This window comes from Ranitomeya variabilis, chromosome 4, assembly GCF_051348905.1.
Source record: "Ranitomeya variabilis isolate aRanVar5 chromosome 4, aRanVar5.hap1, whole genome shotgun sequence".
Taxonomy (NCBI): Eukaryota; Metazoa; Chordata; class Amphibia; order Anura; family Dendrobatidae; genus Ranitomeya; species Ranitomeya variabilis.
Genome location: NC_135235.1, coordinates 386,771,904 through 386,799,099, shown reverse-complemented (window position 1 = coordinate 386,799,099; position 27,196 = coordinate 386,771,904). Strand labels below are relative to the sequence as shown.

The 27,196-nt window shown below is 46.1% G+C and overlaps 1 protein-coding gene across 4 annotated transcripts in view; it reads left to right on the top strand.

Annotated features, from left to right (window-relative positions):
* The first annotated feature begins 2,510 nt into the window (after nucleotides 1-2,510).
* Nucleotides 2,511-27,196, top strand: part of LOC143764846 (uncharacterized) — a 66,426-nt gene continuing 41,740 nt past the window's right edge. The window contains exon 1 of one of the 4 annotated variants that reach the window (XM_077250853.1): nucleotides 2,511-2,611. The gene's annotated coding sequence lies outside the window, so the exon portion shown is untranslated. Of the gene's footprint in view, nucleotides 2,665-27,196 lie in introns of all 4 variants that reach the window. The other 3 variants (XM_077250854.1, XM_077250855.1, XM_077250856.1) reach the window with 3 other exon arrangements.

The window sequence follows — 27,196 nt, the reverse complement described above, 5'->3', positions numbered from 1 at the left end:
CACTGAAATACATGGCACTGAAATACGTGGCACTGAAATACGTGGCACTGAAATACGTGGCACTATGACTGTCAGAAAATGTTCATTAAACGGTTAGGGGTGAGGTTAGGGGTAGAGTTAGGGTTAGGGTTTGGATCCCTTTATCACCTTGATGGTGGTGGGTGGCTTTTCAGTGTGTTTTCTGTTTTTTTCGATAAAAATGCATGCGTTTTTAACGCAAACAAACGCATGTGCTTAAAAACGCAAGAAAATACTGCAGGTTGTATTTCTGAAAATGAACGCATGCAGAAAAAAACCGCATGCGTTTGAAAACGCGACCAAACGCGTACAAAAAAACCGCATGCGTTTTCAATGTTAAATATAGGGAAAAAACGCATGCGTTTTTTTGTGCAAAAAACGCTGCAGACAAAAACGCAAGTGTGAAACCAGTGACGCTTTTTATAGCAAAAAAGTTTTTGCGTCTCCACATTTTGAGACCTATAATTTTTCCACATTTGCTCCACAGAGTCATGTGAGGTCTTGTTTTTTGCGGGACGAGTTGACGTTTTTATTGGTAAAATTTTCGGACATGTGACCGTTTTTGATCGCTTTTTATTCCGATTTTTGTGAGGCAGAATGACCAAAAACCAGCTATTCATGAATTTCTTTTGGGAGAGGCGTTTATACCGTTCCGGGTTTGGTAAAATTGATAAAGCAGTTTTATTCGTCGGGTCAGTATGATTACAGCGATATCTCATTTATATCATTTTTTTTATGTTTTGGCGCTTTTATACGATAAAAACTATTTTATAGAAAAAATAATTATTTTGGTATCGCTTTATTCTCAGGACTATAACTTTTTTATTTTTTTGCTGATGATGCTGTATGGCGGCTTGTTTTTTGCGGGACAAGATGACGTTTTCAGCGGTACCATGGATATTTATATCAGTCTTTTTGATCGCGTGTTATTCCACTTTTTGTTCGGCGGTATGATAATAAAGCGTTGTTTTTTGCCTCGTTTTTGTTTTTTTTTTTCTTACGGTGTTTACTGAAGGGGTTAACTAGTGGGCCAGTTTTATAGGTTGGGTCGTTACGGACGTGGCGATACTAAATATGTGTACTTTTATTGTTTTTTTTTTTTTATTTAGATAAAGAAATGTATTTATGGGAATAATATTTTTTTTTTTTTTTCATTATTTTGGAATATTTTTTTTTATTTTTTTTTACACATTTGGAAATTTTTTTTTTTACTTTTTTACTTTGCCCCAGGGGGGGACAATACAGATCGGTGATCTGCCAGTTTGCATAGCACTCTGACAGATCACTGATCTGCGAGAAGTGCAGGCTGCTTCACAGTGCCTGCTCTGAGCAGGCGTCTGTGAAGCCACCTCCCTCCCTGCAGGACCCGGATCCGCGGCCATCTTGGATCCGGGTCTGGGAGCTGCAGGGAGGGAGGTAAGACCCTCGCAGCAACGCGATCACATCGCGTTGCTGCGGGGGGCTCAGGGAAGCCCGCAGGGAGCCCTCTCCCTGCGCGATGCTTCCCTGCATCGCCGGCACATCGCGATCATGTTTGATCGCGGTGTGCCGGGGGTTAATGTGCCGGGGGCGGTCCGTGACCGCTCCTGGCACATAGTGCCGGATGTCAGCTGCGATATGCAGCCGACACCCGGCCGCGATCGGCCGTGCTCCCCCCGTGAGCGCGGCTGATCGGCTATGACGTACTATCCCGTCGGCGGTCATACGGGCCCACCCCACCTCGACGGGATAGTACGTCAAATGTCGGGAAGGGGTTAAACATCGTAAATAAAAAAAAGAACCTAGACATGTTTGGTGTCTGTGAACTCGTAATGACCGGAGAATCATAGTGGTAGGTCAGTTTTAGCGCTTAGCGAACATGGTAAAAAAAAAAAAAAACTTTTGAAATAGCACTTTTTTGCAAGGTGACCACACTTTGGATTTTTTCCCCATTTTCCAGTACATTATATGGTAAAATCAATGATATCGTTCAAAAGTACAACTCGTCCTGCAAAAAACAAGCCCTCACATGGCCATATTGACGGAAACATATTAAAGTTATGGGTCTTTGAAGAAGGGGAGCGAAAAATCAAAATGAAAAAAATTGAAAACGTCCTGGGGGTGTAGAGGTTAAATTTGTTGGCATGTTTGCTAGTGGGTTTAGGGTACTAGTCGTAGACGGTTAATGTGCGAAGTACCTTCATTTTAGAAGGATATTCTATATACCAGTAATGCGGCCCACAAGTCATACAGCACTGCCTGCCGACATCTCCGCACTTAACACCGGCTGCTGTAGTGGGGCTCTGGATATTAGGCAGTCACTGCAGCTTGCACCTCCGGCTCACACAAGGGACTGATCACATGACCAAAGCATCACAGAGCCTCCTCCCACACATGTGACTGATCACATGACCAAAGCATCACAGAGCCTCCTCCCACACATGTGACTGATCACATGACCAAAGCATCACACAGCCTCCTCCCACACATGTGACTGATCACATGACCATTTCATCTCCATAAGGTCCTTTGGCTCTTTCAGACTTGAGTCTGACTCCTCCTGCACATGTGACTGATCACATGACTGTGACGTCATAGAAGAGCCTTTCTCCCAGTAAGATCCATCATCTGGAACGTTAGTGGCCAGAATAAGTGTTTCTTGTCATGGTGTGTGCGGACTATAAGGCTGTGTGTTTACGCTGTCATATTGTGTGGTGTATAACAATGTGTGTTTGTGCTGTCATATTGTATGATGTGCGGTCTATAGCACTTGTTGTGCTTTCATAGTGTGTGGTGTATGGTGTATAACACTGTGCTGTCATAGTGTGTGTTGCATAACACTGTGTGCTATCAGTGGTGGTTTGTGCTGTCATATTGTGTGGTGTATGACCCTGTGTTTATGCTATCATATTGTGGTGTGCAGTATATAACACTCTGCTATCATATTGTGTGGTGTGTGGTCTATAACTGTGTGTTTGTGCTGTCATTGTGTGATGTGCGGTCTATAACTGTGTTTTTGTGCTGTCATATTGTGTGGTTTATAACACTGTGTTTGTGCTGTCGGTGTGTGGTGTATAACACTGTGTTTGTTCTATCATATTGTACTGTGCGGTCTATAACACTGTTTGTGCTGTCATATTGTGTGCGGTCTATAACACAGTGTCTTTGTGCAATCATATTCTGTGGTCTATAACACTGTGCTTGTGCTATAATATTGTTAGGTATATGGTCTATAACACGGTGTGTTTGTGCTGTCATATTGTGTGGTGTGCAGTCTATAACACTGTGTTTGTGCTATCCGTAGCTTGGACGGTGTGTATCTGTGCATGTATGGCTATATATAATATATATATATATATATATATAATTACCCCTTACCCGCATTTGTATACTATAGTGCAGGATTGTATATACTGTCTCCTTTATCTGCTTAGCATGAGATCTGTCTATAGGCGTGTGCTATATACAGTGATCAGTTGTGGCTCCGGTTATACCGTCTAATGTTTACAGAGTTATTTCATAAATCACTAACATGAAAGTCAGCAGCATTATACTATATCTAATCTACCTATATAGGGCAGCACGGTGGCTCAGTGGTTAGCACTGCAGCCTTGCAGCGCTGGGTCCTGGGTTCAAATCCCAACAACATCTGCAAGAAGTTTGTATGTTCTCCCCGTGTTTGCGTGGGTTTCCTCCGGGTTCTCCGGTTTCCTCCCACATTCCAAAGACATACTGATAGGGAACTTAGATTGTGAGCCCCATCGGGGACAGTGATGATAATGTGTGCAAACTGTAAAGCGCTGCGGGATATGTTAGCGCTATATAAAGATTATTATTATTATTATTATATCTTATCATAGAGATTTGCTTCTTTCTCCTCCAGAATTCATCAGTCATTATCAAGATTCTCAATTCTGAGGTAAAATCTTTATTGGATGAGCACAGATGGCAGTTGGTGCTTATAACGTTTTATGGAGAACTGTAACTGTGGTTTCAGCACATTTTCTATGGCTGGTTTCACATTTGCGGATGAGGGCTTTGCGGTGGGCTGTGGAGTTCCTCCGTTAAGCCCCGCCCACTGCCGCACCTCTTCCATTCAGCTCCGCCTTTGTCGGCATGCGTCCTGCGTACCTATCTTTTACATTGGGTACGCAGGCCATGCAAATGTATGCAGATGCCTCCACATGCGTCGTTTTGTCCGCAAATGTGAAAACCAGCCTATCTGCCTCTAGCGCCTCCCTTCACAGAATTAAAAGCACCAATTGCCGTCTCCTATTTCGGTCTTCACTGAATACAGATTGTACCTATGAACTGAGAATGACTGATCAGTCCCAGAGGAGGAAGCAGCAGATTTCTTTGATAAGAAATATTACAACATTTCATGTGTACTATTCATTTATAAAATAAAAATTTAAGACGCTTACTCTTTAGCATATGTTGCAGACAGTGATAGTATTTGACCACGGCTCAAGGATCAGTCTTCTCCTCTTAGGCTACTTTCACATTTGCGTTTGGAGCCGCTGCGGAGGGCTGTGGACTTCCGTGAAGCCCCGCCCCCCGCCGCTAGCTCCGCCTACTTCTGCATGCGGCCGGCATGCGACCTGGGTACCTATATTTAACATTAGGTACGCAGGTCGTGCCGCAGTATGCGGATGCTGCCGCATGCGTCGTTTTGACGATGCGGAAAAAAAAAAAATTGCTACGAGCTGCATCGTACGCTGGTCTCCGCATCGTCAAAACGACGCATGCGGCAGCATCCGCATACTGCGGCACGACCTGCATACCTAATGTTAAATATAGGTACCCAGGTCGCATGCAGGCCGCATGCAGAAGTAGGCGGAGCTAGCGGCGGAGGGCGGGGCTTCACGGAGGAAGTCCACAGCCCTCCGCAGCGGCTCCAAACGCAAATGTGAAAGTAGCCTTACTTGCCTGTTTTAGCACATAACAATTTTGGACCATATGTTGTGGACAACTTTATTGTGCCGTTCCTTTTTGAAATTTCTGAATAGATTGACAGTTGGCCGTTACTGTTAATCTTTTCAATAGATCCCTGCATAGTGTGACACTGACAACGTTGTCTGGACAGTGTCCTACCTCCAACAAGGAGCATCCTGTTGTTTAACACCTTATAGACAAGGCTTTTTTTTTTTTTTCTTCCCCTTCTTCAAAGAGCCATTATTTTCTTATTGTTCCATCACTATAGTCAATATTAGCACTTTTTTTTTTTTTTTTTTTAAGGCTGGGATGCGGTTTTAAACTCACAGCATTTTTTCCCACAAATGGGAAAAAATGCAAATGGGCAAAAAAAATTACAAATAGGATGAAATGCTGGAAAAAAATTGCAATTCCACCATTTTTCCTTCCTGATTCTCCAGTGCGATTGTGGGGGGAAGGTCACTGGTGAAATATTAACAGATTGATATGTGTCACTGAGGATGTTATCCCCAGTGATATGAACCTGAAAAAGTACTGCAGCACACTATGGCTGATTAACCCCTCTCAGCACATATTAAGGGCTCAATTTTTACCCTTCGCCACGACAGCACCCACTTTGAGAGAGGGACCCGCCCATAGGAACAGGAAACCTACAGAGATAAAAGGGCGGCCCCCCTCTCCTCCTCAGTTGGTTTCCTGTTCCTATCGGAACTCTCTGGATTACCTACAGACGGAGGTGGTTGGAGCGCCTCCACTTTTTCTTACCCGAGCCGGTACATCCGCCTGCGTGGTTCTCTCGGTGACAGCAGGGGCTGCGGCATCGGAAGCAGCGGCGGGGGAGCCACTGCATGCAGCCTCCCCCCTCGTCTGGGCACTATCCGGCAGGTTCCGGGCATGGAAGGCCCGGCCTATGGAGGGAGCCTGTGTGTACGGGGCGCCGATTCCAGAAAGCAGCGGCGCCGGCTCTGGTGCGCGGGTAAGTCTGCGCTGCTTCATTGAACCGGAAGTGTTAGTGCACTTCCGGTTCGCGGGGGGCGCGGCACGCTGCCTGGGACCGCGCGATTCAAAAGCGCCGGGGCACAGGGCTAGTTGCTCAATATGTCGTCCCCGGCAGATACTGAGCTTCCACTTGCTGTGGAACGTGATAGCGCTGACAAAAGTAGCGCTAAAAGCTTAAAGTCAGCAGCTAAACGGAGTGTTCATTCCATGGATGGATCTGACACTCACAGAAGTAAATCAAGAAGTACGGATGCAGTACTCAGACCCCACACAGTGTCTCCATCTCCTAATCCGGTATAATGATGAATAGAATAGCTTCACTGGGTGAGTGTTATAATCCTCTTCCTATAAGCTGATCCCTTCCTTCTCTGATTTTCCCCTAGGCTAAAAGGACTAGTAAATCCAAGCATAAAGAATGTGCTCTATGCAGGCAGCCCTTACCTGACACATATTCTAAAAGGCTGTGTCAATCCTGTATCAGCCAGACCTTACAGGATGAGGCAGCTGTTACAGCCACAGATATTAGAGCCTTAATACGGCAAGAAATACAGTCTCTGGGGTCAGAATCCTTGAAAAAGCAGGGCACTAAGCACCTATCTCCAATCTCTAGCTCAGAGTCTGAAGAGGGCCTAATTCGATCCTCCAACACCTCAGGATCATCTCCTAGTTCCTCTGAGGATGAAGGTGGAGCGTGTTTTCCAGTTGAGAGCATTGACAACCTTATAAAGTCTGTAAGGAACACTATGGGGTGTCCAGACACTAGGGGAGTTAAAACTGCACAGGACATTATGTTTGCAGGCCTGGGTCATAAAAAGAGGCGAGCTTTTCCTGTAGTTTCTGCCGTTAAAGACCTTGTAAAGAAAGAATGGGACAAACAGGGGAAGGGGTTTCTCCCATCCTCTTCTAAAAGACGCTACCCCTTCAGCGATGAGGAATTGGCAGTGTGGTCTAAAGTCCCGAAGGTGGATGCAGCGGTGGCGTCAACCTCGAAACCGGCATCTCTACCTGTGGAAGATGCAGGGATTCTATTAGATCCCTTAGACCGCAAAACAGAAGCTCTTCTAAAAAGGTCCTGGGAGACAAACACTGGAGCTTTTTAAACCGGCCATATCAGGCACGTGTACAGCCAGGTCCCTATTAGTCTGGGTTGACCAGCTTGAACAACAGGTGAAAGGCAAGATCACAAGGGATAAGATTCTTCAATCCTTGCCTCTGATTAAAAGTGCCGCAGCATTTCTAGCTGACGCTTCAGCGGACTCCCTCCGTTTAGCAGCCAGGTCAGCAGGTCTGGTTAATGCAGCTCGTCGTGCCCTTTGGCTCAAAGGATGGAAGGGAGACGCACAATCAAAAACCAGATTATGTTCAATCCCATGCCAGGGTGAGTTCTTGTTTGGGAAGGTTCTGGATGACCTACTTAACAAGGCAGGAGAAAGAAGGAAGGGCTTTCCTAAACAGTTTCTTCCTTCTTATAGGAGAGCGTTTAGAAGACGGCCATTTAACAGGAGGAGGCCGTATGAGGCCCAAAAAGATCGGTGGGAAACAAAAGAAACCAGACCGAAAGGTGCCTTATATAGTAATCCCGAAACATCTAAGCGGGGGAGATACCATCAGTGATGAATACCCAGTAGGTGGCAGACTAAAATTCTTTTATCATCAATGGGAAAATATAACCTCAAATCAATGGATCCTTCAGCTAATAAAATCTGGATTAAGATTAGATTTCTTTAAATTACCACAAGACAACTTTGTAGTAACATCTCTAAAAGCGCCGGAACAACAGGAAGCGCTTCAGTTAGAAATTCTGAGCCTTTTGGCAAAGAATGTTCTCATCGAAGTACCAATAAACCAGGAAGGGAGGGGGTTTTATTCCTCTTTATTTCTGGTTCCAAAACCTGATGGTACTTTTCGTACTATAATTAATCTAAAAAGACTAAATGCCTTTTTGGTTGAACGCACCTTTAAGATGGAATCTATAAGATCTACTATAAAACTCTTGTTCCCTAGGTGCTTTATGGCAGGTCTGGATTTGAAGGATGCGTACTATCATCTTCCAATTCATATAGAACACCAACAATATCTCAGAGTTGCAGTAGTTCTACAAGGCCGGATCCGTCACTTCCAATTTACGGCCATGCCATTCGGCCTATCTATGGCTCCTCGGATCTTCACGAAACTTATGCTAGAGGTGATGGCCTATCTACGTCATCAAGACACATTAATTGTACCCTATTTAGATGATTTCTTAATAATTGGTAATTCAGCATCTCAATGTGAAAAACGCTTGTCTAATACCGTTTCATCATTGCAGGCCTTAGGTTGGATTATAAACTTCAAAAAATCCAGACTTCTTCCAGAAACTCGTCAGTCCTTCCTAGGACTAGTCTTGGACTCTGTAAGTCAAAAATGTCTTTTACCAGAATCCAAAAAGTTAGTCATAGTTTCAAAGGTCGCTACGGCAAGATCAAATCCTCAGTCTCATTTCCAGGATCATCTAAATTCAAAAATCACCTTATCTGAAGACGTACTTCATTCACTTCGTTGGTGGTTAAATAAAGTCCATTTGTCCAGAGGAGTCTCATGGGCATTTAGGTCCCCTAAAATACTTACTACTGACGCAAGCCCAGAGGGCTGGGGAGCCCATCTGGATCAAAATATAGCCCAGGGTTGCTGGACTCCTTTAGAGACTCAGCAGTCTTCCAATTGGAAGGAACTAAATGCAGTATATTATGCTTTAAATTCTTTCCTTCCTCAGCTTCGAGGTTCTCATGTCAAGATCCGGTCGGACAACACAACTGTCGTCGCGTATTTAAATCGGCAAGGCGGAACGCGATCGGGAAGTCTCATGTGTTCAGCGGCAGACATCTTCGATCTAGCAGAACCCAATTTTCTATCTCTCACGGCTGTCCACATCAGAGGTATAGAGAACTCAAGGGCCGACTTTCTAAGTCGCCACACGCTCCGCCAGGGAGAATGGACCCTCAATCCTCGCATATTCAAAAACATAGTGGACATTTGGGGTCTTCCGCAGATAGATTTATTTGCGACCAGGAGCAACAGGCAAGTACCAATGTTTGCATCCCTGAATATGGCAGATCGTCCAGATCTAGTAGACTCGCTCCAGTATCCATGGAATTACGATCTAGCCTACGCCTTCCCACCAATGATGCTAATTCCTTTGGTGGTCAAGAAAATAAGAGAAGAAAAATCAAAGGTGATTCTGATAGCTCCATTTTGGCCAAAGAGGCCTTGGTTCTCCTGTCTTCGAGCGATGTCAGTTTGCGATCCGTGGATTCTGCCAGTGACTACAGACCTACTCTTTCAGGGTCCATTCTACCATCCACAAGTAAAGGGCCTCCACCTCACGGCGTGGAACTTGAGAGGCAGATACTAACTTTAAGAGGGTTTTCTCAAGAACTAATCAATACATTACTGTTGAGCAGAAAAAAATCTACAACTCTAATCTATAGCAGAGTATGGAGAAAATTCCTCAACTTCTATACAGAACCCTTCTCTAAGGTTCCTATTAAAGCCATCCTTGAATTTTTACAGAAAGGTCGTGAGATGGGGTTATCAGTTAATACTCTGAGAGTTCAAGTGTCTGCCCTGGGAGCCCTCTATAGTGCTAACATTGCTAGTAATAGATGGGTAACTAGATTTATTAGGGCATGCGAAAGGTGTACACCGGTTCATGTTCCACGCCTGCCACCCTGGGACCTGAATCTAGTCCTAGACTCCTTATCTGGTCCTCCCTTTGAACCTTTATATTCTATCCCTCTTAAAAACATCACATACAAGGTAGCTTTACTGATAGCCTTAACTTCTGCCAGAAGAGTGGGTGACATCCAGGCCCTCTCTATAGACCCTCCATTCCTAATAACATATCAGGATAGGATAGTCCTCAAACCTGATCCTTCATACCTCCCTAAGGTAGCTACAAAATACCATAGAGCCCAAGAGATTTTTCTACCTTCCTTTTATGATAATCCAGCAAATTCAGAAGAGGAAAAACTACATATGCTTGATGTTAAAAGAGCAGTCCTGGGCTACATAGACAGAACCCGCTCTTGCAGACAGAGTAGGGCTCTGTTTGTGTCTTTTCAGGGTCATCGAAAAGGCCATGGAGTCACGAAAGCTACCTTGTCCCGGTGGATCAGAGAGGCTATCCATCTTGCATACTTGTCAAAAGGCGAAAGTCCTCCAGAGGGAGTAAAGGCGCATTCAGCTCGAGCCGTATCATCCTCGTGGGCGGAGAATAAAGACATTCCCATCGAGCTCATATGTAAGGCCGCAACCTGGTCGTCGCCTTCAACTTTCTATAGACACTATAGGCTTGATCTGTCTTCCGCTTCTGACTTGGCATTCGGGAGAGCCGTCCTTAGTACGGTAATCCCACCCAGGTGAAGGGTCTCTGAAAGTCTCTCAAAGTGGGTGCTGTCGTGGCGAAGGGTAAAAAGCCGGATTACTCACCGGTAATGCCCTTTTAATGAGCCACGACAGCACCCTGTCACTTCCCACCCTTGTAGATATGTATAGTTATTAATACAAAATATTCTCATGGGTGATTATAGATATAATAAAATGTACTAATAATTAAGAATGTATACTAATTTAACAATGGCGGTTCCTCTTGTACTCTGAAAAACAACTGAGGAGGAGAGGGGGGCCGCCCTTTTATCTCTGTAGGTTTCCTGTTCCTATGGGCGGGTCCCTCTCTCAAAGTGGGTGCTGTCGTGGCTCATTAAAAGGGCATTACCGGTGAGTAATCCGGCTTTTTGTGAACAGCTGAAGAGTGGGTGGGAGGCTGTTCACCTTATCTCCAGCCCAGGGTGTTGTCCAATAAGTAAATGTGGAGCCTTTGGACTCATTCAGTGTTCAGTGTGTCTGGAGATGATATTTCTAGAGCTGAACTCATATTAAAGAGAACTGAAACCTGTTTTGTATGCCAAACAGAAATTGGCAATCTCATGAGTCACTGTGTTTGTCAGAGCACAAAGGGTTCACCACTGGGCATATTGCGGTGACAATCCCCCTCACTCCCAAATGTTCGATTTATCCAGATGGTCGAGCATGTTGTTCTGGACAGATTTATGGACTCCCTTCCTAAGCCGATGTCGACTTGGGTTGCCCAGGGAGAACCCCAGAATGTAGATAACCTGGTTGGCTTAGTAGTGAGGTAACAGTTGGTTGAGAAGTCTTTAAACTGGAAACGGGGCATTGTTGCATCCCTATACTGGGGTACCAAGAAGAAATCTCACTCTCAAAAGAAGGGTAGTAGAGCATCAACTGGGGGGGGGGGGGTTTGAGGTCCCAAGAAGCTGCTGAGGGGTTCCTAAAGGCTGCTGGTAAGGACTTAATTTGTTGGAGGTGTCACAGTCCTGGGCACATAGCCGTCTGTTGTCCAATGTCCACCGAACAGATGGACTGCAGCATAGGGAGGCACTGTTCGTATCATGCCTATTCGGCCTGCAGCGTGGACTATCAGCCCAGTGAGGGGCCGCAGGCATGTCCTGTGACAATAAATGGAGTACTGGTATCTGGACTCTTGGAGTTTCGTGACTCTGGTAAGGGCCACACTATCCCACCAGTTGATCCTCGGGAAGCTCCGGGGCATCCAAGGACTACCCTGTTGCCAGAGTGACTGTAGAAACAAACTGTGGCACTGAGTCCCATGAGGTCAGAGTAGTTAAGGGGAACGTGTCACCAGTTTTGGCCCATATAAGTTACGGCCATCACCTTTTAGGGCTGATATACAGCATTCTATAATGCTGTATATAAACCCCCAAATCAACCTGGAAGAGACGAAAAATAACTTTATTAGGCCAGGGTCACACACAATGTATAAAAAACCTGTCCGATTTTGTCTGCTGAGAAACGCACAAATGTTCTCCGTATGGTGATCCGTATCTCATCCGTGTGCAATGCCAGGATGTTTTTATTTCTCAACCGTATGGTGAGATTTTCACACACTTGCAAAATGAGCAAATAATGGCTGAGCCAATATCCTGTCTCCTGCCCAATGCCTGACAATTTCTCGCAAGTCACACACATGGTCTGTGTGCTGTGCTATTTTTTCTCGCACCCATAAACTTGCATTGGTGTTTCTCAGCTGAGATACGCGGACAATTGCAGCATGCTGCTATTTCACTCGCATGCGTAATACGGACGATGGGAGCTGCCCCATAGATTAACATTGGTCCGAGTTCTATGCGATTTTTTTTTTATAGCATAGCACTCGTCCGTATTACAGACTAGTATGACCCCAGCCTTATACTCACCTGTTGGGATGTCCGGTCTGAGGGGTGTCGCTCTTCGTGGTCCAGTGCCTCCCATCTTCTTGGAATGCCGTCCTCCTGCTTGGTTCGTGTGGATGATGCGTCCCTGTATCACCCACACAGTTTCCCCGCCATCGCGCTCCTGCGCAGGTGTGCTTATCTACTCTGTTGAGGGCAGAGCAAAGTACTGCAGTGCGCAGGCATCTAGAAAGGTCAATGAGCCCCGGCACCTGCGTACTGCTGTTCTTTGCTCTGCCCTCAACAGGGCAGAGAAGTACGCCTGTGCAGGAGTGCGGAGACGAGGAGACTGTGGATGACGCAGGGACGCATCATCCACATGAAGCAAGCAGGAGGATGGTGATCGTAAGAAGATGGGAGGCGCCAGACAAAGAAGAGAGACACCCCTTGGGCCAGCCTGCCCCACAGGTGAGTATAATGAAAGTTATTTTTCTTCTCTTACAGATCATGTTGGGGGCAGATATACAGCATTATAGAATGCTGTATATCAGCCTCTTATTCTTGATCTTTACACCCTTCTGTATGTTGGCTGACTTCCTGTCATGCACGTGGTTTGTGGAACCACTGTGCCACAGACTGTGGAGAACCTGGAGGGGTGTGACCAAGCGAACACCTGACTATTTACTAGAGCCTCTGATAGTGAGGTTAGACTTGGCTCCTGATGAATGCCAGGTGCCACTCCAGGGCAGACCAACGCATGCACAGCAGCTGGACCCATAGGACAGACTGGAGGGAGCAGCTGGCAGAGTTTGTATTAGAATGTAGCAGACAGTTCGCATCCAAGTGCAGCTGACGGGATCTGCATTAGAGTGCAGCTGACGGGATCTGCATTAGAGTGCAGCTGACGGGATCTGCATTAGAGTGCAGCTGACGGGATCTGCATTAGAGTGCAGCTGACGGGATCTGCATTAGAGTGCAGCTGACGGGATCTGCATTAGAGTGCAGCTGACGGGATCTGCATTAGAGTGCAGCTGACGGGATCTGCATTAGAGTGCAGCTGACGGGATCTGCATTAGAGTGCAGCTGACGGGATCTGCATTAGAGTGCAGCTGACGGGATCTGCATTAGAGTGCAGCTGACGGGATCTGCATTAGAGTGCAGCTGACGGGATCTGCATTAGAGTGCAGCTGACGGGATCTGCATTAGAGTGCAGCTGACGGGATCTGCATTAGAGTGCAGCAGGCAGGATCTGCAGTAGAGTGCAGCAGGCAAGGTCTGTATTAGAATGCAGCAAGTAGGGTCTACAGCTGAGTGCAGCGGGGACTGGTATGCAACCTTACACAACTTAGATTGTGAAACAGGAAGGTTGCTCAGGCTCCTCCCCATTGGGGAGGAAGCAATATATACGCAATGTCCCATAGCCAATGGCTGGGGAGGAAATAGCAAGTGCAAACATGATCACAGCGTTCCGGAGCCGGCACAGGGGCTGATAGCCCCTCTGCTTTTAGATCGGAGGCCCCGCGGCATGACACATGGTCCCGATCGCTGCCATGGAGACCCGATGTTGTCACGATGACATCCGGGTCTCCACTGCTGAGAGACCTCCGGTCATGCACAGTGATAACCAGGAAATCTCTCAGGTCAGTGTGCAACTCCGTGCAGTGCTGACAGCTTCTATAGCATGCAGATCTGCATACTATAGAAGCGATCAGCCTGCACAAAATGTGTCCCATAGTGGGACACAGTGTAAAACTAAGAATTAAATTAAAAAAAAATATTAATAAAAAAACAATATTTATTCAATCAATAAATATTTAAATTAAAAAAAATCTACACAATAAAAGTACACATATTTAGTATTGCCGCGTCTCTAACATCCCGACCTATAAGGGTATGTGCACACGCTGCAGACTTTGCTTCAGATTCGCAGCAGTTTTCCATGAGTTTACAGTACCATGTAAACCTATGGGAAAATTAAATTCGCAGTGCACATGTTGCGGAAAAAAACGAGCATGTCAATTCTTTGTGTGGATTCCGCAACGGTTTACACCTGCTCCTCAATAGAAATCCGCAGGTGGAATCCCCACAAAAACCGCGGTAATTCCGCAGTAAATCCGATGTGCGGATTTATCAAAATCGGTGCGGAAAAATCCGCACACCTTTCCGCAACGTGTGCACATACCCTTAAACTGTCCCACTAGTGAACACCGTAAAAAAAAAAAAAAAAAGGCAAAAAAGCAATGCTTTATCATCATACCGCCGAACAAGTGGAATAACACTCGATCAAAAATACGGATATAAATAAGCATGGTACCGCTGAAAACGTCATCTTGTCCCGCAAAAAACAAGCGTTGTCAGCAAGAAAATTAAAAAGTTATAGCTCTCAAAATAAAGCGAGGCAAAAATAATTATTTTTTATATAAAATAGTTTTTATTGTATAAAATTGCCAAAACAAAAAAAAAGATACAGTATAAATGATGTATCGCTGTTATCATACTGACCCGAAAAATAAAACTAGCTTATCAATTTTACCACACGCGGAACGGTATAAACACCCCCCTCCTTCCCAAAAATAAAAAAGAAATTCATGAATTGCTGTTTTTTGTTTAAAATCGGAATAAAAAGCGATCGAAAAATGTAATGTGCCCAAAAATGGTGCCTACAAAAATGTCAACTCATCCTGCAAAAAATAAGACCTCATATGACTTTGTGGGCCAAAATATGGAAAAATTATAGCTCTCAAGATATGGTGATGCAAAAACAATTTTTTGCAATAAATAATAATATTTTTTTATTTATATAGCACCAATATATTCTGCAGCACTTTACATTATAGAGGGGACTTGTACAGACAATAGACATTACAGCAAAACAATAAACACAGCTCAAACAAATTCTAAGAGGAATGAGGGCCCTGCTCGCAAGCTTACATACTATGAGGAAAAAGGGGAGACACAATAAAAAGTGTCGTTTAGTGTGTGACAGCTGCCAAACATAAAAACCCACTATGAATAGTAAATCAAACCCCCTTTTATCACCCCCTTAGTTAGGGAAAAATAATAAAATTAAAAAATGTTTTTATTTCCATTTTCCCATTAGGGTTAGGGTTGGAGTTAGAATTGGGGGGTTCCACTGTTTAGGCACATCAAGCCTCTCCAAACACGACATGATGTCTGATCTCAATTCCAGCCAATTTTGCATTGAAAAGCCAAACGGCGCTCCTTCCTTTAAGAACTCTGCTGTTTGCCCAAACAGTGGTTTACCTGCCCATATGGGGGGTATCAGCGTACTCAGGAGAAACTGCACAAAACTTTTGGGGTCCAATTTCTCCGTAGGTAAAATTTAAAAAATTGAATCTGAGGTAAATTTTTTGTGAAAAAAAGAAAGTTAAATGTTATTTTTTTTTAAAATATTCCAAAAATTCCTGTGAAGCACCAAAATTTTACCACTAGCATGAAGAACAATATGCCACGAGAAAACAATGTCAGAATCACAGGGATCCATAGAAGCATTCCAGTGTTATTACCTCAAAAAGGGACAGTGGTCAGAATTGTAAAAATTGGCCCGGTCATTAACATGTAAACCACCCTCGGGGGTAAAGGGGTTAAGAGGGCGGGAGTGCATGCACGCGTGCCCTAAGGACATGGCTAGAGAACCAGCTGGAAGCATGCCGAGCATGGGGAAGGGAAGGACTGACTGCAGCATGGGTGACTGAAGAGACACGTCGGCAACCCTGCCTGTCAGAGCAGGGATCCGACGTGGTGCCAACACTACCCCCCCCCCCTTACGCCCCCTCCTCTTCAAGCCATCTAGGAAGTTCCTGAGAAGAATCGTGTGAATATTCTCCTTAGGCTCCCAGGACTTTTCTTCAGGACCAAATCCCTAACAGTCAGGGAGGAAGAAGGTCTTGCCGCTCACCTTCTTCATGGCCAAGATGTTCTCCACTTCAAAAACATCAACCGAGGCTATTGGCATGGGCGTGGTACTGGGATCCTTGAAGAAGGGACTCAGGATGACCTGCTTTAGTAGAGATACATGGAAGGAATTTGGAATCCGCAGAAAAGGAGGCAACTTCAGTTTATAGGAGACCTCGTTGATCCACTTCAACACCTCGAAAGGCCTGATAAAATGAGGACCCAACTTGTAAAACGGAACTATCAGCCAGACGTAACTGGATGAAAGCCCTACCTTGTCACCAGGATGGAAGCACAGAGGATCCAGACGCCTTTTGTTTGCATGTCTCTTCATACGGGCGGAGGACGCTTCTAAAGTGACTTTTGTGTCCTCCCACAACTTCACAAAATCCTTGGAGAGGACATCTGCCACAGGGACATCAGAAGAAACTGTCACCAGGAGGGGAACCTCTGGTTGCTGACTGTACACAATGTAGAACAGAGATTCTCCCGAGGCTTCACCAACATGATTGGGTGAAACTGCTCATACACCTATCATTATGGTGGGCATTGACGAAGTGTCGCAGGTAATTTCCCAGGACCTGGTTGCCACGCTCCACTTTCCCATTGAACTGGGGGTGATAGGCTGATGAGAAATCCAAGATGATATCCAGATGTTTACAGAGAGCTCGCCAGAATTTGGGAGTGAACTGCGAACCTCGATCGGACACAATGTGAAGAGGAAATCCGTGCAAGGTGGAAAATGTGTTTGATGAAGCTGTCAGCCAGTTCAGGAGCAGATTGAAGAGCAGGCAATGCGGTAAAGCATGCCATTTTAGAGAAGCGATCCACCACTACCCAGATGACGGTGCAACCCTCGGATACTGGCAAATTTGTAATGAAGTCCATAGCTATGTGCTGCAATGGACCAGATGGTGTGGTTAATGGCAGGAGAGAGCTGGCAGGATGTCATCTGGGGACTTTATTGGGAGCACAAATCAGATAGGCAGCCACATAAGCATAGATCTCTTTCCACATGGACAGCCACCAGTAGTGGCGAGAAATCAACTGTAGAGTTTTCCTTTGTCCCGCATGACCAGCCACCTTGGACAAGTGGCCCCAAGACAAAACTTGCTCCTTCTTGGAGCGACAGTGACCATCCTAGATGGCTCAATTATAAAGTGTGGATCCTCCTCTTGATCCTCGGACAGAAAAGAGCGAGAGAGGGTATCTGCCCTGATGTTCTTGTCACCGGACCTGAAATTCAAAAGGAAGTTAAAGCGAGCAAAAAGTAAAGACCACCTAGCTTGCCGTGGATTAAGTCTCTGGACGGACTGGAGATATGTCAGGTTCTTATGGTCCGTGTAAATGATCACAGGATAGACTGCACCCTCCAGCAGGTAACGCCACTCCTCCATAGCCATCTTAATGGTGAGTAACTCTCGATCCCCAATAGAGTAGCTCTGCTCAGAAGGAGAGGCCTTAGAAAAGAAACCGCAGGACACGTGGCGACCCGAGGAGGCCTTCTGGGTGAGCACAGCTCCAGCCTCTAACGAGAATGTGTCCACCTCTAGGAAGAACTGTTAGTTCAAATCTGGGCGATGCAGAACTGGAGTGGTGGTGAAGGTCCGTTAAAGAGATCGGAAGGCCTCTTCAGCCTTTGAGGACCAGTTCTTCGGATTGGCTCCCTTTCGGGTCGTAGCAGAGATAAGAGCGGTCTGCGTGGAGAAGTAAGGAAATGTATTGCCAATAGTAATTAGCAAAGCCAAGGAATCGCTGAATTGCTTTGACTGCCACAGGCAGTGGCCATTTAAGGATGGAAGAGACTTTCTCAGGATCCATCCTGAGTTTGGTATCTGAGATAATGTAACACAAGAAGGAAGAGAGGACTGTTCGAAAAGCATTTCTCATACTTGGCGTAGAGGTGATTTCTCCCTCAGTCGCTAAAGAACCTGCCAAACTGCCAGTCTGTGGGAGGCCAGAAACGAGGAAAATACAAGAATATCGTCTAGATACACAAATATGCAGAATAAAGCAGGTCCTGGAAGATGTCATTGGCAAATTCTTGAAAAACTGCCAGTGCATTACTGAGACCGAAGGGCATCACTCGGTATTCATATTGTCTGTCCCTGGTGGTGTTTAAAAGCCGTCTTCCATTCGTATTCCCGGCAAATGCAGAGTAGGTTGTAGGCACCTCTTCAATCTAATTTGGTGAAGATCCTGGCTCCTCTTGATCGGTCGAACAACTCCGGAATCAATGGGATAGAGTGTTTATTCTTCACCGTGATCTGGTTGAGACCTCGATAGTCAATACAGGGTCGGAGTGATACATCCTTCTTCTTAATGAAGAAAAACCTGGCCCCAGCAGGAGCGGAGGATTTCTAAATGAACACCCTGACCAAATTCTCCTGAATGTAGTCCAACATACAGTACAGACCAACAGTTTGGACACACCTTCTCATTTAAAGATTTTTCTGTATTTTCATGAGTATGAAAATTGTACATTCACACTGAAGGCATCAAAACTATGAATTAACACATATAGAATTATATACCGTATATACTCAAGTATAAGCCGACCCAAGTATAAGCTGACACCCCCCCCCCCCCCCCCCTAATTTTGCAACAAAAAACTGGGAAAACTTATTGACTCGAGTATAAGCCTAGGGTGGAAAATGCAGCAGCTACCGGTAAATGTAAAATAGATACCAATAAAAGTAAAATTAATTGGGACATCAGTAGGTTAAGTGTTTTTGAATATCCATATTGAATCAGGAGCCCCATATAATGCTCCATACAGTTCATTATTGCCCCATAAGATGCTCCATACAAAATAGGCCCCATATAATGCTCCATACAGTTCATTATGGGCCCATAAGATGCTCCATATACAAATATGCCCCATATAATGCTCCATGCAGTTCTTTATGGCCCCATAAGATGCCCCTTATAATGCTCCATGCAGTTCTTTATGGCCCCATAAATGCCCCATATAATGCTCCATGCAGTTCTTTATGGCCCCATAAATGCCCCATATAATGCTCCATGCAGTTATGGCCCCATAGGTGCTCCATATAATGCTCCATGCAATTCTTTATGGCCCCATAGGTGCTCCATATAATGCTCCATGCAGTTCTTTATGGCCCCATAGATGCCCCATATAATGCTCCATGCAGTTATGGCCCCATAGGTGCTCCATATAATGCTCCATGCAATTCTTTATGGCCCCATAGGTGCTCCATATAATGCTCCATGCAGTTCTTTATGGCCCCATAGATGCCCCATATAATGCTCCATGCAGTTCTTTATGGCCCCATATAATGCTCCATGCAGTTCTTTATGGCCCCATATAATGCTCCATGCAGTTCTTTATGGCCCCATAGATGCTCCATATAATGCTCCATGCAGTTATGGCCCCATAGGTGCTCCATATAATGCTCCATGCAGTTCTTTATGGCCCCATAGGCGCTCCATACAGCATTGTGCCACATGTGATGCTGCTGCTGCGCTAAAAAAAAAAGACATACGCACCTCTTGTCGTTGCTCCTCAGCGTCCCGTCTCTCCGCACTGACTGTTCAGGCAGAGGGCAGCGCGCACACTAATACGTCATCGCGCCCTCTGACCTGAACATTCACTGCAGAGGACGCGGAAGATGGGGCGGCGGTGGAACGAAGGAAGGTGAATATGAAATACTCACCTGCTCCTGGCACGGTCCCTGCATGTCCCACGGTCTTCGGGAGCGGCAGCTTCTTCCTGTAGTGAGCGGTCACATGGTACCGCTCATTACAGTAATGAATATGCGGCTCCAACCCTATGGGAGTGGAGTCCATATTCATTACTTTAATGAGCAGTACCAGTGACCGCTGAACAGGGGAAGAAGCTGCCGCTCCCGAAGACCGTGGGACATGCAGGGACCGTGTCAGGAGCGCCGGGAGCAGGTGAGTATTTGACAGGCGTCGCTCCCCCTCACCCACCGACCCCCCCCGCCTTCCATGACTCCAGTATAAGCCGAGAGGGGCACTTTCAGCCCATTTTTTGGGGCTGAAAATCTCGGCTTATACTCGAGTATATACGGTACTTAACCAAAAAAGTGTGAAACAACTGAAATTATGTCTTATATTCTAGGTTCTTCAAAGTAGCCACCTTTTGCTTTGATGACTGCTTTGCACACTCTTGGCATTCTCGTGATGAGAATGGCAAAAGGTGGCTACTTTGAAGAACCTAGAATATAAGACACAATTTCAGTTGTTTCACACTTTAAGTATATAATTCCATATGTGTTAATTCATACACTGTGTTCCAAATTATTATGCAAATAATATTTCCTCAAATTTTCTCTAAATTACCTATCTGAATTGCAGTCATTGTTATTTTCCAGTCATCTACTATTCTAGTATAATTGCAATGTTTTGGAACAAACTGCCTATGAAAACAGTATCTTTAAAAAAAAATAAACACTCAAAATGCATGTTCCAAATTATTATGCACAGCAGAGTTTTCAACCTTTTTTTTTTTTTTTATTTTGAACAAAAAAATGGTCAATTGTGAAGATATAAGCATTATCAGCTTATTACAAAATGAAATCAAACAGTTTTCAAGTGAAAACTTTATTCTAGGTGATGTTACATTTGCACATAGGACCCCTTGTTCGAAAAAAGCTTCTGAACTCTCTCGTCCATTGAATTTGTCAGTTTTTGGATGGTTTCTGCTTCAATTGTTTTGCATGTGGACAGAATACCCTCCCAGAGCTGTTGCTTAGATGTGAACTGCCTCCCGCCATCATAGACACTCCTTTTGATGATGCTCCAGAGGTTCTCAATGGGGTTGAGGTCAGGGGAAGATGGTGGCCACACCATAAGTTTGTCCTCTTTTATGCCCATAGCAGCCAGAGATGCAGATGTGTTTTTTGCAGCATGAGACGGTGCATTATCATGCATGAAAATGATCTTGCTGCGGAAAGCACAGTTCTTCCTCTTGAACCATGGCAGGAAGTGTTGTTTTAGAAACTCAACATAGATTATGGAGTTAATCTTTACCCCTTCAGGGATCATAAAGGGGCCGACAATCTCTCTTCCCATGATTCCAGCCCAAAACATTACTCCACCTCCTCCTTGTTGGCGCCTTAGCCGTGTTTTCATGGGGTGTCCATCAACCAGCCATCCTCCACTCCATCCATCTGGACCATTGAGCGTTGCACGGCACTCATCGGTGAACAAAACAGTTTGGAAGTCAGTCTTCATGTATCGTTTGGCCCACTGGAGCCGTTTTTGTGTGTGCAGTGGATAGAGGTGGTCGATAGGATGGCTTACGCACAGCTGCAAACCTCTGAAGGACCCTGCATCTTGTTGTTCTGGGGACGTTGGAGGCACCAGCAGCTTCAAAAACTTGCCTGCTGCTATGACAAGGCATTTTTGCAGCTGCTCTTTTAACCTTACGCAATTGCCTGTTGGAAAGAGTCCTCAATTTTTCCTTATCAGCACGCACACGTGTGTGCTGGGAATCAGCTACATACTTCTTGATTGTGCGATGATCACGATGAAGTGTCTTGGCAATGTTGATTGTAGTCATGCCTTGACCTAAATACTCCACAATTTGTTGCTTCTCAGCAGCCGACACATCCTTTTTCTTTCCCATTTTGGCAAAAAATGTAGGCTGCTTAATAATGTGGAACAGCCTTCTTAAGTAGTCTTGCCTTTATTTGGACACACCTGCCAAACTAATTAGCACAGGTATCTGCAATTGCTTTCAGTGATATAAATAGCCCTCTCAGTGATATAAATAGCCCTGACACATCACCATCAATGACAAATAAAAAAATTCTAACCTTATCACTCCTAAACTCTTTGTGCATAATAATTTGGAACACAGTGTAGTTTTGATGCCTTCAGTGTGAATGTACAATTTTCATAGTCATGAAAATACAGAAAAATATTTAAGTAAGAAGTTGTCCAAACTTTTGGTCTGTACTGTGTGTTTATATATATATATATATATATATATATATATATATATATATATATATATATATATATTTGTCTAAGGGTACTTCCGTCTTTCTGTCGGCAACTCCCGTCACGGAAATCCCGCATCGCTGATTGGTCGCGGCAGCCATGACAGGCAGCTGGCACGACCAATCAGCGGCGGCCACAGTCCGATTAGTCCCTCCCTACTCCCCTGCAGTCAGTGCCCGGCGCCCGCTCCATATTCCCCGCAGTCACCGCTCACACAGGGTTAATGCCAGCGGTAATGGACCGCTTTATGCCGCGGGTAACTCACTCCGTTACCGCCGCTATTAACCCTGTGTGACCAAGTTTTTACTATTGATGCTGCCTATGCGGCGTCAATAGTAAAAACATCTAATGTTAAAAATAATAATAAAAAAAAAATAAATCATTATATACTCGCCTTCTGCCGCCTTTCCCGCTCCTCGCGAAGTTCCGGTGCCAAGGATGGTATGCCAGAAGGACCTTCCATGGCGTCACGGTCATGTGACCGCGACGTCATCACAGGCCCTGCGCGCCTGCGCGAGAAGAACCTGCCATGACGTCACGGTCATGTGACCGCGACGTCATCGCAGGCCCTGCGCGAGAAGGACCTGCCGTGACATCACGGTCATGTGACCACGACGTCATCACACCCTGGGACCGGAAGCTGCCGCCTGCACCGAACACAGGCGACAGAACTACAAGGGGCCCCTCGGAAGGTGAGTATATGTTTATTTTTTACGTTTTAACCTGTGACATACATGGCTGGGCAATATACTACGTGGCTCTGTGCTGTATACTACGTGGCTGGGCAGTATACTACATGGCTCTGTTCTGTATACTACGTGGCTGGCCAATATACTACGTGGCTCTGTGCTGTATACTACGTCGCTGTGCAATATACTACGTGGCTCTGTACTGTATACTACGTAACTGGGCAATATACTACGTGGCTGGGCAATATACTACGTGGCTGGGCAATATACTACGTGGCTGGGCAATATACTACGTGGCTGGGCAATATACTACGTGGGCTGGGCAATATACTATGTCACTGGGCAATATAGTACGTCACTGGGCAATATAGTACGTGGCTGGGCAATATACTACGCGGGCTGTGCAATATACTACGTGGACATGCATATTCTAGAATACCCGATGAATCGGGCCACCATCTAGTGTGTATGTGTGTGTGTAAATATATATATATATATATATAGTGACAAAACACTCCGGGATCGCCTTTGCTGGGGTCAAAGGTCACGTGGTTTGTGCATTAAACTCTGAGGCGACAGCAGGTTTCCAGGTAGACTGACCTCAGGTCAGGTTTATTAAAGTGAAAGCAAATACAGAAAACAAATCATAAAAATAAATCCTTGCCTGTCCGGCACTTACTAAACAAACACGTTCCTATCTAACAACTGGGGGGGCTACTCCCACCCAGCAAACATAACACAGGTCATGAGGACAGCTCTTACTCACATTTGTCTCACACAGACAGACAGGCATTCTGTGTGCCCCAGGCTGACACCTGAAACCTCCAGCTGGTCAGCCTTTATTCCTGCACTTATTAACCCCTTGGTATCCTGAAGATACTGAGCGGCTTAATTCACATAGGACAAATACCTGGGCGAGATATACCTGCCCCCGACTACCAGACCGACATGACTCTTACATATCCTCCCCCCCTGCTCAGACCACTCAGGTCGAGCAAGAATAATCTCGAAACAGTGTACTCGGGACAGGGCATCAGCGTTCCCCATCTGCACCCCGGGGCGGTGCTCCACCGTGAAAGAGTAAGCCTGCAGGGCAAGGAACCACCGGGTTACCCGACTATTACGGTCCTTGTGGAGATGCATCCACTTGAGAGGGGCATGGTCCGTGACCAGCCTAAACTTCCTACCTGCCAGGTAATATTTGAGGGAGTCGAGAGCCCATTTGATGGCTAGGCACTCTTTTTCAATCACGGCATACCTCTGCTCATGTACATTCAGTTTCCGACTGAGGTAGAGGACCGGGTGTTCGACTCCGTCCCTTACCTGGGAAAGTACAGCTCCGACACCAGTATCAGAAGCATCAGTTTGCACCACAAACTCGCTGCTGAAATCAGGAGTCACTAGTACGGGCTGAGAGCACAAAGCCCGTTTCAGACTGTGGAAGGCCTCTTCAGCCGCTGAGGACCATTTTACCATGACGGAATCCCTTCCTTTGGTAAGATCCGTCAAGGGGGTAGCCATGGCCGCAAAGTTGGGTATGAACCGGCGATAATAGCCGGCAATGCCCAGGAAAGCTTGAACTTGTTTCTTGTTCACTGGTTGCGGCCAGCCCTGAATTGCCTGTATTTTGTCGATCTGGGGCTTAACCACTCCTCTGCCAATCACGTAGCCCAAGTATCGGGCTTCTTCAAGGCCGATGTGACATTTCTTAGGATTCGCCGTTAAGCCTGCGTCTCTCAGGTCACCAATCACCGCCTGTACCTTCCGGAGGTGAGCTTCCCAGTCCACGCTGTAAATTATGATGTCGTCTAGGTAGGCAGAGGCGTACTGCCTGTGGGGCCTCAAGACTCGATCCATCAATCTCTGGAACGTTGCTGGGGCTCCGTGAAGTCCAAACGGCATGTAGATATATTGGAACAGCCCTTCCGGTGTAGCAAATGCCGTCTTCTCTCTGGCCGCCTCGGCCAGAGGGATCTGCCAGTACCCCTTTGTTAGATCCAGGGTCGTAATATATCGGGCTTTACCCAGCCGATCGATCAACTCATCGACCCGGGGCATAGGGTAGGCATCAAATTTAGAAACCGCATTCAGTTTCCGAAAGTCATTACAAAACCGTATGGAGCCATCCGGCTTAGGTATCAACACGATTGGACTGGACCAGGCGCTGTGTGACTCCTCAATGACTCCTAAGTCCAACATGGCCTTCACCTCCCGGGAGACGGCTTCACGGCGTGCTTCCGGAATCCGGTACGGCTTCACATGAACTGTGACACCAGGCTCTGTGACAATCTCATGTTTCACTAGCCTAGTCTGGCCAGGTTTTTCCGAGAAAAACTGTTGGCTCTGTAACAAAAACTGCTTAACCTCAGATTTTTGTCGTTCAGAGAGAGTCTCGGCAATCTGCACCTCCGGTATGGTAGGTGAGCAAACCGGACGGGGCAGATCCGCTGTTAGGGCAGCGCGGTCTTTCCAGGGTTTTATCAGATTCACATGATAAATCTGCTCTGGTTTTCTCTTACCAGGCTGGTGCACTTTATAGTTCACTTCTCCAACTCGTTCCATGACCTCAAAGGGGCCCTGCCATTTTGCCAGAAATTTACTATCCACCGTAGGGTTTAGGATCAACACCCTATCCCCGGGTGCAAACGTACGGACCTTGGCGCCTCTATCATAACTTTGCCTCTGAGCTCCCTGGGCCTGTAACATATGTTCCCTAACAAGGGGCATGATAGCAGCAATCCGGTCCTGCATTTGCGTTACATGGTCTATCACCGTTTTAAAGGGAGTGACTTGACCTTCCCAGGTTTCTTTTGCGACGTCCAGCAGTCCACGGGGACGACGGGCATATAATAGCTCGAAAGGCGAGAATCCTGTGGAAGACTGGGGAACTTCCCTAATGGCAAACAGCAAATAGGGTAACAAGTAATCCCAGTTCTTCCCATCTTTGTCTATCGCCTTCCAGAGCATCTGTTTTAAGGTTTTATTGAACCGCTCAACCAGGCCATCTGTTTGAGGGTGATAGACTGACGTACGCAACTGGTCTATTTGTAAGAGCCTGCAGAGCTCCTTCATCACCCTTGACATAAAGGGAGTCCCCTGGTCGGTGAGTATCTGTTTTGGAATTCCCACCCGACTAAACACTTGTACCAACTCTTTGGCGATCGTTTTGGTAGCAGTGTTACGCAAAGGGATGGCTTCGGGGTAACGAGTGGCATAGTCCATGATGACGAGGATATGTTGATGCCCACGTGCGGAGCGGGGAAGGGGCCCAACCAAATCCATCCCAATTCTCTCAAACGGGACCCCAATAATAGGGAGGGGTACCAAAGGGCTACAGAACCGAGGTTTAGGTGCCGAGATTTGGCACTCTGGACAGGACTCAATAGATACGCACATCATTATGTATTCCGGGCCACACAAAACAATGCAATATCCTTTCTATGGTTTTTTGTACCCCCAGATGTCCCCCCATTATATGTCCGTGGGCCAGGTCCAGTACCTTCCGCCGATAAGGTTTGGGTACCACTAACTGTTGCACAGTGTCTTCCCCTTTTTTCTCTACCTGGTAGAGTAAATCATTCTCAAGAACCATGTACGGGTACGCTAGCCTAGTGTCAGGTTCTACGGGTACGCTATCTATCATTTTTACATTTTTCCTAGCCTGAGTCAGGGTAGGATCTTTCATTTGTTCGCTGTGGAAGTCATCCAACTGAACTCCCAAATCGGGTAGGCAGGGTGCTGGATGGCTGTCTGCCTCCGCCTCTCGCTGAGTTTCCTCAGTTTCCCCCGCCATAACTGAGAAGGGGAACTGAAGGTTAGATTCAATAACCTCCCCAGCAACATCTTCCTGTGGGGTCTCGTCTAGGAACTCGGGACCTCCAGATGGCATGGGGGAAGATTCACGGTTACAGCTACCGTGAAGGAGCAACTGATTCTCCCACAACTGCCAGAAATGAGGAAAATCCCTGCCCAGGATTATATCATGTAACAATGCGGGAACGAGTCCCACTTTGTGTTGCACAGACCCATAGGGAGTGGAGATACATATGACCGCTGTAGGATATGAGCAGGTGTCACCATGCACACACGTTACAGAAAATTTATCAGACGGACCAGATGGAAGTGCCACCAGACTGGCTTTCACCAGAGTCACCACACTTCCAGAGTCTAGCAATGCCACAACATTTTTCCCATCTACAGACAATTCACGCAGGTGTTTCGCTGTATCATTTTGACCCGCATTCACACTTACTAGCTGTGTAACCAAAGACATGCGTTTCTTAGAGTCCGTAACGTCGCACTGCATGGGTTCAGTGGTAACAGGACAGTTCGCAGAAACATGGCCCTTCTCATGGCAACGGAAACACCTAACAGGCCCCCTATTGAAACCAGAGTCCGACACCCTTGATCTCGGGGTGCGAGCAGTCCCGTGTTCCTCCC